General features: G+C 36.5%; 1 pseudogene; it reads right to left on the bottom strand.

Moving 5' to 3' along the window:
• Positions 1-8,141: 8,141 nt before the first annotated feature.
• Positions 8,142-8,828, bottom strand: LOC136200437 (zinc-finger homeodomain protein 5-like; annotated as a pseudogene).
• Positions 8,829-9,211: the final 383 nt, after the last annotated feature.

The raw sequence follows: 9,211 nt of genomic DNA, 5'->3' as shown, positions 1-9,211 counted from the left end.
CGTTATTTCATATAAAGAGGGATAAGAAGGAATACCTTTCGATGAACAATCTACCGTTGTTAAAGAAGCGCCCACAATTCTTCTCCGAGATTCCAACCACAAAGTATAACACGGTGAGGTTAAGATGAAATCAACCCTTATAAGATGCAACCAAAATAGATTGCCTCTAATTAACCAACACAAGATCAAAGAGAAAAGGAGATGAATGAGATTAATCAATTGACGGAAGCCGTATGAATTGTTGTCCACGAACTAGCGGATGAGAATTCACTCTCTCTCTTTTAATGTAGGTTTCGAAAATCACATAAAGGGGAGTTAGGAGGCTTAGTCGAAATTCTCATAAGGAGGGGGTATATATAGTCGCTTGTATCTAAACCCTAGTTAGATAGGAATATGTTACTTAATAGGAATTCCATTCAGAATAGGATTCCTAATTATTATCTTATAATATATCAAATACATTTAGGATAATAATAAATAACCTAATTGGATAATAACAGGAGTATATTAATCTAATTAAAACTCCTAACTTAATTATCTCTTAATTAATTTAATTCACAAACCTAATCAAATTAGGATTAATGGAATTAAAATAATTCTTTATTTCTATATATAAATTTCGGCCCCCTCCATTTAAACGGGCCTTACTGGGCTCAATTGGGCTTCCATCTATTAATCACATCCATCACTCTTTTGGTTCCAAGTCTTATGTGTGATCCATTAAGTTCTTACTACTTCTGGCCGTATGCAACTATTAAATTAATTTCTTCAAGAATTATATTTAATCCTTGCATAACGGAATGATGTACTGAGTATGTTATTGGCAAGTCTATAATCATTCCCCCAGAGTCCGTTAAGAAGACAGGTTGATTCTGTCGTTAACCCTTCCGTATTAGTTACAGTATAATTCGATCCTTTATCAACTATATCCTTGAACTGAATCTTATGACTATGGGTGATATCAAGTCACATATAGCGAGACGTTCGTTTTACTTGTACATGCCAAGTCAACTCAAATAGATAGGTTAAGTGAAATCTGTATTTCTACTCTTAAGCTATCACCTTGCAAGGATTTAGAGTCGAGTCTTCCACAAGCGATCCTTGGATATATCTCCCATTAATCGGGAGTGATAAATGCTCAATCCAATGTATAACTACCCTGACATTACCTCCTGTGACACCCAACCTTTGCAGTTCACACCCCAGAGTCATCTCTGTTAAGGATCGTGGGACCACAGGATCAAAGTCTCACATTCAGTAATTCAGGATGACCAATTAACATTCATTTGAGTCTGAGGATTACTTATACCTATTAATACCAATGAGATGAACAGGTGACAAGGATGAATCTACCCATCCTGTTATCTCAAATCGGATCCCCAATCCTAATGAACGACGTTTCATCGGATCTATGTAACTGTCCAGATATCTATATATATGAAGCTTGTGAGATCAGCTTTCTGTCGGACAGAAGACATTGTTACATACAAGTCTTAACAGTGATATATCAATCCTAAACATATCACTTGACTTGGGGTGGTTTTAAGTTTATTAGTTTATTATAAAGTTTTGTCTCACTTCATGCTTGTATGAACACTTTATAATCACTTTAAACAAACTTACGGATTTCCTTTTATTAGACTTTATTTAGTGCTTAAAAGGGGATTGCCTTTATATAGTTATAAAACATATATCTCATTAAAACAAATGATATAAAGAACAATTCATTTACATTAAGTTTGTATCCTGCAACAATTGACTATAGGACACTAAACCCCAACAACATGCGCTGTCAATGTACCACAACTTTGACTTCTCAGCACACCTCAGGCCCACCTGCAATACAACTAGTTACTTTTAGGTACCCAAATCTTTTTGGGTCCTCGTTTGTTAGGCTCAGCAGGTGATACATTGTATTTCACTCGGTGATGACACACTTTTGTAGTGTGGCCATTCTTCCCACAAAAGTCAGACTGGACCTTTTGCTGGGGATTCCATCTCCGGTGACCAGTATGTTGGTACTGAGAGTTCTGATGGGAATTTCTTTTATTCGGAACCCCGAGTTGGTTCTGAATAGATGTGATGTCCTTTTTCAGCTTTTTAGAATCTGATTGGACCTCAGTGACAAACCTATGCATGATTTTTAGATTTTCATCTTGCCTGGTATTGTCCTGGAGGAGATGTCGAAGGTCACTGAGTTTGACCTCTTCTATCTCATCACACCGCCTACTGAGTGCCTTTACCTTTTTGTTACACCATTTGACCAGTGAGTAAAGATCACTCAGTGTGTTTATCATTTCATTCCTAAGCACAGGAAGAGATATTGCCTCAGTGGTTTCTTTTTTATTGTCTGATGTATAGGAGGTTTCACCCTTTTCAGAAACGCGAGGCTCAGCAAACTCATCAGCCATAAAGCAGATGTTTACTGACTCAGTGGCGCCAGCTTCAGAGGATGATGACTCATCACTATCACTCCAGGTGGCCACCATTGCCTTCTCACCGTTTCTCTTATCTTTCTTGAGTGTGGGGCAATTTGACTTGATATGGCCAGGCTGATGACACTCGAAGTAGGTGATTGGCTTTGAGCTCTCCTTTTTGCTTTTGCTATCGTTGTGCTCAGCTTTGTACTTTTCATACTTCCGGATCGCTTCTTTCCATACTTTTCATTCTTCCGGAACAGCCTCTTCATCTTTCTTGTGAACATGGCCATTTCTTCATCATCTAACGTGCTGTCCTCAGTGGAGTCTGCTTTCATGACAAGGGACTTTTGTTTTTTATCCTCAGACTTTTCCTTGACCTCAAAGTTCTTCATTGAGATCTCATGAGTCAGCGGAGATCCAATGAGCTCATCATACTTGTAGGTGGTCAAGTCTTGAGCTTCCTCAATGACAGTTTTCTTTGCCTGCCAGCTCTTGGGGAGGCTTCTTAGTATTTTCCTGATTTGCTCATCTTCAAAGAAGATTTTGCCAAGTCTCTTGAGCTCGTTGATTATGTTGGTGAATCTTGAGTTCATATCAGAGATCCCTTCACCTTCGTTCATCTCCAACAGCTCGTACATCCTCATCTACTGATTCACCTTTGATTCTTTGACCTTGCTGGTTCCCTCGTAGGTGACCTCTAGCTTCTTCTAGATTTCTTGTGTTGACTCACAACTTGAAATCTTATTGTACTCTGCAACATCTAGAGCACAGTGAAGCATGTTTATAGCCGAGGCGTGGTTTTGTAGTTTCTTGAGGTCATCCTCAGTCCACTTTGCCTCATCCTTAACAACTTTTAGGTTGTCAATAGTTTCATAGGGAACAAACGGGATAAGGAAAATAAAAGTATCGCTTAAAGCAGGAGGAATATCAGAGTTGTTGATGTAAGACAAGCATGTCAATGTTACATTATGACCCACAATGCTCCAGAACTGTTGATAGAATGCAAGGTTTAAACTATCAGGGCTCAAACTCTTGTCGGGATGCATTAAAAAAACAAGTAGTCCTGACCTCCTCTTCGTCAAATGGATCCAAAAGCACTACCATGTTCGATGCTGTTAAAGTTGCAGTGACACATTATAGAATTTCACAAGCCTAGCTACCCGAACTCTAAAATATCCCTCTGAAATAATCAGCAAGCAACTCCTCCAACCCACTTCCCCAATCCTTGCCATTCTCCATTCGAATCCTTCAAAGCCTTAATTGAATTATTCCTTCGTCTAGCCGACGCGTGAGCGTGGAAATATTTCGAATTGGAGTCCCCATCGCAGAGCCAGAACAGCTTGGCGCACTAACTCCAAAACTCCGATTGTTGGCAAAGAGTGGTACTGTATCTAGGAGACATAGAACGGTAAAGATCAATACTGTATGCATCCGTATGACCCCAGATTGCTACCATTTTAGTCCGCAGCTCAGCTAATGATTTGTGATAGTTACCTTCTAAGGATTCGCTCCATGTACTGAGTGCAACTGAGCAACGATTAATTTTTTCTAAGATACTATCTGCCCCAACTGTGCCTCATGCCTGCCTCACTACCGAGCCACATCGCCCTTCTAAGATCCAACAATTTTCAAATCTAAAGCGTTTGTCGAACCCAAGCCTAAAATTCCAGCAACAATGCCATGTGGTCGGAACTAACCGTGATGATGTTGTGCAAAACAACATTATGAAAATGCTCTTTCCACTTTGGGTTAGCTAGAGCTCTATCAAGTCTTTTCTCTATCCATCTTTTCGTGCCTCTACCCACTTCCCATGTGAAATGATGTCCCTGCATGTGTAAGCTAGATAATTCACAATCCTCTGTGGCAATTGGAACCCTTCTATTAGCCAATTTGGGTGGCCATTACCTCCCTTTTTATCTGCATGACTAAGCAGGTCATTGAAGTCCCCAATGCAACACCATGACATATTCGAGCTGCCTTGTAGCGAACGGAGAAGCTCCCAATACTCCCGATGTCTACTCCTTTCAGGAAACCCATAAAACCCAGTGAGCTTGCGAGGTACCAACTGAGGGAGAGAGATAATTACATCAATAAAGTTAAGAGAGGTAGAATTAAATGACACTGTTGCCCCGCCCTCCAATAAGAGCCAAACCTCCACCATGACCATATCGGTCCACTGTCACGAAACCTTCAAAACCCAAACTTGTACTAATCCTTGTAACCTTCTCTTCCATAGCCATTGTCTCTATAAGAAATAAAAACATTGGCTTAGGCCCAAACCAAGTCCCAAAGGACATTAACCATCCGAGGATTGGCCAGTCCTCAGCAGTTCCAACTAAGAATACTCATGGCCCCTGGCGAGCCTGGCTTCTAGGTCTCGCACTTCCCCCATTTTTTGACTGATCGGGATAGCTTGAGTCCATTTCCATGGATCTTCTTGTAGTTCTCTGCCTCTTTGGATCTAATATGAGGACTTCATCTTCCTTCCCTTGCACTACGCTACATGTCTGCTTCCTAGTGGTCTCAATCCGCAGCAAATTCGTGTTGTCCACCAACACCCCCTCCTCAGATGGGTCCCTTAGCCATCCCCTCCTCAGATGGATCCCTTAGCTATTCACTACACAAATGTTGCTATCATAAGGTCTATCAGGTTGTGCCTCCGGGTTGTCAAAGAGTTGTAGGCATAACTTATCAGCGTGGCTGATGATACCACAGTAGAAGCAAAAATTCGGGAGACGTTCGTAATGGAATGCAACCCAAAGCTAGTCCCATCCGCTTCTTTTCAGCTCATGGCCTTTTCAGAGGGGTTTCCGCACATCCATTGTAACCTTGATTCACAGGAAGCTCCATCGAACCCCTAAGAAGTTTTTTGGGTCCAACTCGATATACTTTCCTATGCGATCCCCAATTGCCTTGTAAGTAGCTTCCGTCTTGGAAGATCAGATAATCAACCCATATGATTAAGGCCCTGTTCTTTTTGACTGAAATTAATTAAATTAACTGAACTGAACTGAATGCTACTGAACTGAACTGAACTTAACTGAACTGAATTGAACTTAACTTAACTTAACTTAACTGCACCAAATATTATAATTATAATAAATTATATATATAATGATATATTTTATATATAAATCATTATAATTACAATAAATAATGATAAATTATATATATATATATATATATATATATATATAAAATATGATAACTGATATATTATATATAAAACATTATAATTATAATAAAAAAATAAAAAATTATATATATAAAAAAATTATAAATTATATATAAGTAATTATAATTATAATAAATAATGATGAATGATATAAAAATTATAATAAATAATAATACATTATATATAAATAATTATAATTATAATAAATAATGATGAATTATATATAAATTATATTAAATTATAAATTATATATCAATTATAATAAATAATAACACATTATTTATAAATAATGATGAACTATATATAAATAATACTAAATTATAAATTGTATATAAATACTTATAATTATAATTAGTAATGATGAATATAAATTATAAATTATAATAAATTATATATAAATAGTTATCATTATAATAAATAATGATGAATTATATATAAATAATACTAAATTATAAATTATATATAAATAACAATAAATTATATATACATAATGATAATTATAATAAATAATGATAATTACTGAAATTAAATTAATTGAACTTAACTGAACTGAACTGAACTTAACTTAACTGAATGTTGCTGAACTGAACTGAAGTGAATGCTGCTGAACTGAACTGAATGCTGCTGAACTGAACTGAACTGAACTTAACTGAACTTACTTATGCTGAAATTAAGTCAAAAAGAACAGGGCCTAAATCATTAATCTCAAGCGTCGTGAAAAGCGTTCAGTTAGCGAACAATCAACAAGTTCTGATTGAAGGTCCACCAGCCATCATTCAAAATGCAATTCCTATCCAATTCATGGTAGAATTGGAACAAGTATCTTCCATCAATCTCAGTCTATGTGATGGTAACCCCCTTCACTGGCCTCCAGATTGCTGCTAGAGTGTTCTTCATAGATTCAAAATGGGTGCGTTTGGCAATGAGGAATTGGCCAACAATAAAGTATTGTTGTTGGGCGGGGGATTGTAAGGCAGCATCGTTCAGTATCAAGCCTTCCGATTCATTCTCCGATATGCAGAGGTGTGCATATTCTGCCGCTAGACCCTTTCCCTTGTTCATTACGATAGCAGATAGGACGGAGATGGGAGGTAGGCGGATGAGGGGCGATCGAAGTTGGTAAAAAAAACCAGATTGCAGCTAGGTTAACACTGTTCAAGGGAACAGATAGAGAACACTCCAAGAGGAGAGAGATATGAGTTTTTTCACTAAGTTTGTATCCACGTTCACCTAGTTAGTTAGTTCGTGACCATTAATTTTTTTTTAAAGCAATCACCATTAGATTTAGATTTATTAAAACTAATATAATAATTAACATCATTTTGAAATTTATATCTAATAGTACAAAAACAGAACATGGCTATGATACATGCAAATCGAAAAAGTTAGTAATACTTCAGAATCGATTGACATGAGATGCTTTAAGTCCGTTTGAGTTTTCAAACCACGAGCCAATGCTCATAGACAGGGACGGATCTATAGTGGGGGCAATGGGGGCGCTTGTTCCCACTGGGATCTAGATATCTATAAAAATCCAGGTATTAATTTTGTAATTTTTTAGTTTGCCCTCCCATCAGAAACACCATTGTTGAAGTTTGGTCTGAATTTGTTGTGGCTGCTGCAATGGAGGAAGAGATAGGTTACTTTCTGATTTATGACTCTCACTACACAAAACGACGTCGTTCCACTTAAGTGGAATGACGTCGTTTTGTGTATTAAAAATAGTAATAAAAAAAACTTAAATCTAATTCGCAGCGTAAAAGGAGCAATTTATATAATATATACTGTCCAGGCTTGGGATTCTATTTTATATACTTTCCATCACTGTATATTCCACATATACAATTAATTTGGCTTTTTACAATTCTAGATTGAAGTTGAATAATAAAATATTAACTGTGTTTCAGTCGTTAGCTTTCAAAAAAATTTTAAAACCACTTTTAGCCAAATTTTTACTTTAGAGATAAGGTACAAAAATACCTCTAATGTTTGTAACTAGGAACAATTTTACATCTAACGGTGTAATTTTACCCCTAACGAGAGCAATCTTACCCTTAACGTTGACAAATTAAGTCAATTTGAGAAATAATTCACCAAACTATTATTAAATTATAAAAAAATATGAATTTTGTTTAGAACCAACTGATATGTGATTGGTGCAGAACAATGAACAAAATATCTTTGTTTTGTAATAATGTATGAAATTGACCCAACTTCTCAATGTTAGGGGTAAAATTGCACTATTTTAGACGTTAGAGGTAAAATTGCTTATGGCTGCAATTATTTTACATGTGAAGTGACAAGATTTATGATCAAGAAGACATATTGATGGATTATTTCTCAAATTGATCCAAGTTATCAACGTTAGGAGTAAAATTACTCTTGACTACCAATATTAGAGGTAAAATTGCATCATTTTAGATGTTATGGGTAAATTTGCTCCTAGCAGTAACGTTGAGGATATTTTTGCACCATATATTTAAAAAAATTATTCAAAGCTTTCAACATATGAAAAATTGTAAGAGACAATTATGAAAAACAATTATTTATATTTTTATTGATAGATTTGTCCGAGACCTACATTGCTCTTGCTCTTAATCTTTCTGTAGTTGCTGATGTTTCTTCGTCTTCTTGTTATTATGCATCCAATCTTTGAAAACTTTCCTTCTCACTCCCACATCACCACAAAACTTGTCCACTTCTTCCTCATCTTTCTTGTTCATTCTCCACCCAATTTTTTCAGCAAAATCCATCATTCTCCCCTTCTGTTCTTCACTGAATTTCGTCCTGAAACGTTTCTTCGACGTAACATAAGGCGGCGGATGCTGGATTGCACTGGCATTAGAGTGAAAAACGTTCATAGAAGACTGAGTTCCGCCGCTGCCTCCAAGAGCCACCGCCATCGGCTGAGCCATCGCACTTCTTCTCGAGCTAGGGCTGCTGAATTGAGTATCTCCATCTACCTCCTTCCGGTGGAAATTCCGGTGACAGTCACATGCAGCGCACTTCAAAGCTTCAAAGCTTCCTTCTTCGCCTGCCGCCATGAATTCACCGCATCCGTCGTAAGCATTCAGGCAGATGCTGACCGCGTGGTTTCTGAGGCATTCGCGGTACCTAATTCCGGAGTTGGATCGTCTTCTAGAGGAAACAAATGAGTTCTGATTTAGGGTTTGGGTGTAAAGGACTGTGTTACCACCATTACTCTTTCTTCTTCTTCTTTGATGAGGTTCCATTATCATCTAATTGAATGAGTGAGATGAGAAAGAGATATATAGCAGAACTTTTTTTGTTTTCTTCTGGTTTTTGGGGAATCCATACAAATTCAACTTTTCATTGCTATTGGGGAACTGGGATTTCAGAGTATCTTCAAAAATTAATTAACTATATTTAAGTTTTTTTCTGAAAAGAACTATATTTAAGTTTTTTAAATAATAAATAAAAATAAAAATTCATCTGTATTTAACTTTGAGAAAATAATGTTACACTTTAAATCAATTTTGAACTTTATTTTAGAGTTATCTAACTTATTTTTCTACTTTTTATCAACTCATATTTTAAATTAATATATATCATATCGAAATATTTATGTTTACTTTTATTTTTATCATATTCCGTT

The sequence above is a fragment of the Euphorbia lathyris genome, chromosome 7 (assembly GCF_963576675.1).
Source record: "Euphorbia lathyris chromosome 7, ddEupLath1.1, whole genome shotgun sequence".
NCBI classification, from domain to species: domain Eukaryota; kingdom Viridiplantae; phylum Streptophyta; class Magnoliopsida; order Malpighiales; family Euphorbiaceae; genus Euphorbia; species Euphorbia lathyris.
The sequence above is the reverse complement of the archived record's forward strand: the minus strand, read 5'-3'. Positions and strand labels throughout refer to the sequence as shown.